We start from the raw sequence: 1,512 nt of genomic DNA on the forward strand, positions 1-1,512 counted from the left end.
CATCCGTCCATTATTTGCTAATAACTCGATAAATAATAATTGTAGCGAGTTTGGTGTTATGATACATATTGTTAGAAACCGTCTATATTACAGTGATATCACGTCGAAAATCGTCTAGGACCGATACGGAAAAAGTTTCCTCTTAGCGGTGGGACTTAGAAAAATTTCCAGAGTTTTGTCGACGGAGTAGCACATCCGTCCATTATTTGCTAATAACTCGATAAATAATAATTGTAGCGAGTTTGGTGTTATGACATATATTGTTAGAAACCGTCTATATTACAGTGATATCACGTCGAAAATCGTCTAGGACCGATACGGAAAAAGTTTCCTCTTAGCGGTGGGACTTAGAAAAATTTCCAGAGTTTTGTCGACGGAGTAGCACATCCGTCCATTATTTGCTAATAACTCGATAAATAATAATTGTAGCGAGTTTGGTGTTATGATATATATTGTTAGAAACCGTCTATATTACAGTGATATCACGTCGAAAATCGTCTAGGACCGATAGGGAAAAAGTTTCCTCTTGGCGGTGGGACTTAGAAAAATTTTCGTCGAACGTCCGACGGAGTAGCACATCCGTCCATTATTTGCTAATAACTCGATAAATAATAATTGTAGCGAGTTTGGTGTTATGATACATATTGTTAGAAACCGTCTATATTACAGTGATATCACGTCGAAAATCGTCTAGGACCGATACTTAAAAATTTTCCTCTTATTTGTGGGACTTAGAAAAATTTTCAAAGTTCGGTGAATTATGAAAAGTTGGTTATTTTGTGTAAAATAATATAGAAATGTTAAAATTTATTATATTTTGTGAAAAAAATTTTTATACTTTTTTCGCTCTAAGTTCCAACAGCCCCGCCGGGAGGTCTGTTGCCGCGGCGGTTTGCGGCCATAAGCGCGCGTGCTATTGACCGCGCGGCGCCGGCGTCCCGGCCGGCCGTTCGGTATCTATAAGAGAGTCGACGGTTCGGTCGAGTCGGTCGGTGCAGCGCGCGTCTGTGGCTATTCTACGATCTCGGTCGAGAAGCAGTCATGGGCGCCTCGAGACTTCGGTCTTGACTGTTTCGTACCGTGCTTCGTATCGAATTATTCTCTACACAGCATTGCCACGGGTCGGTGTCCTAGACCGAATGGCCCTTATGTGGCGAGCCTTCCCTTAGTGGAGGTTGGTGACTTGTATTCACTTTTGTGTTTACTCGTACTAACTGAGCATCGACTCTTATGTCCGAGCGACTAAGGTATGAAAAAGAGAAAATAGAATTAAAGAGAAAAAAATTTCTGTCTTTTAAAGACAGAATAAAGAGAAAAATTCGTTAAATAATAGAGGTGTCCTACTTCGTTTATGCCCAGCGCGAGCGGATGGCATCGATTTCTCGCAGTCCAGCATGCGTCCTGTCCGCGCTTCCTCGGCACTTGTGTCGATTTTGTCCAGCGCAGTGGTTACGTGCTTCCGCGAGAGATGGATGTTCTGAGCTATACGCGCCTCCACGATTGGTCAAACCA

The sequence above is a fragment of the Halictus rubicundus genome, unplaced genomic scaffold, assembly GCF_050948215.1.
Source record: "Halictus rubicundus isolate RS-2024b unplaced genomic scaffold, iyHalRubi1_principal scaffold0847, whole genome shotgun sequence".
In the NCBI taxonomy this organism is placed as follows: domain Eukaryota; kingdom Metazoa; phylum Arthropoda; class Insecta; order Hymenoptera; family Halictidae; genus Halictus; species Halictus rubicundus.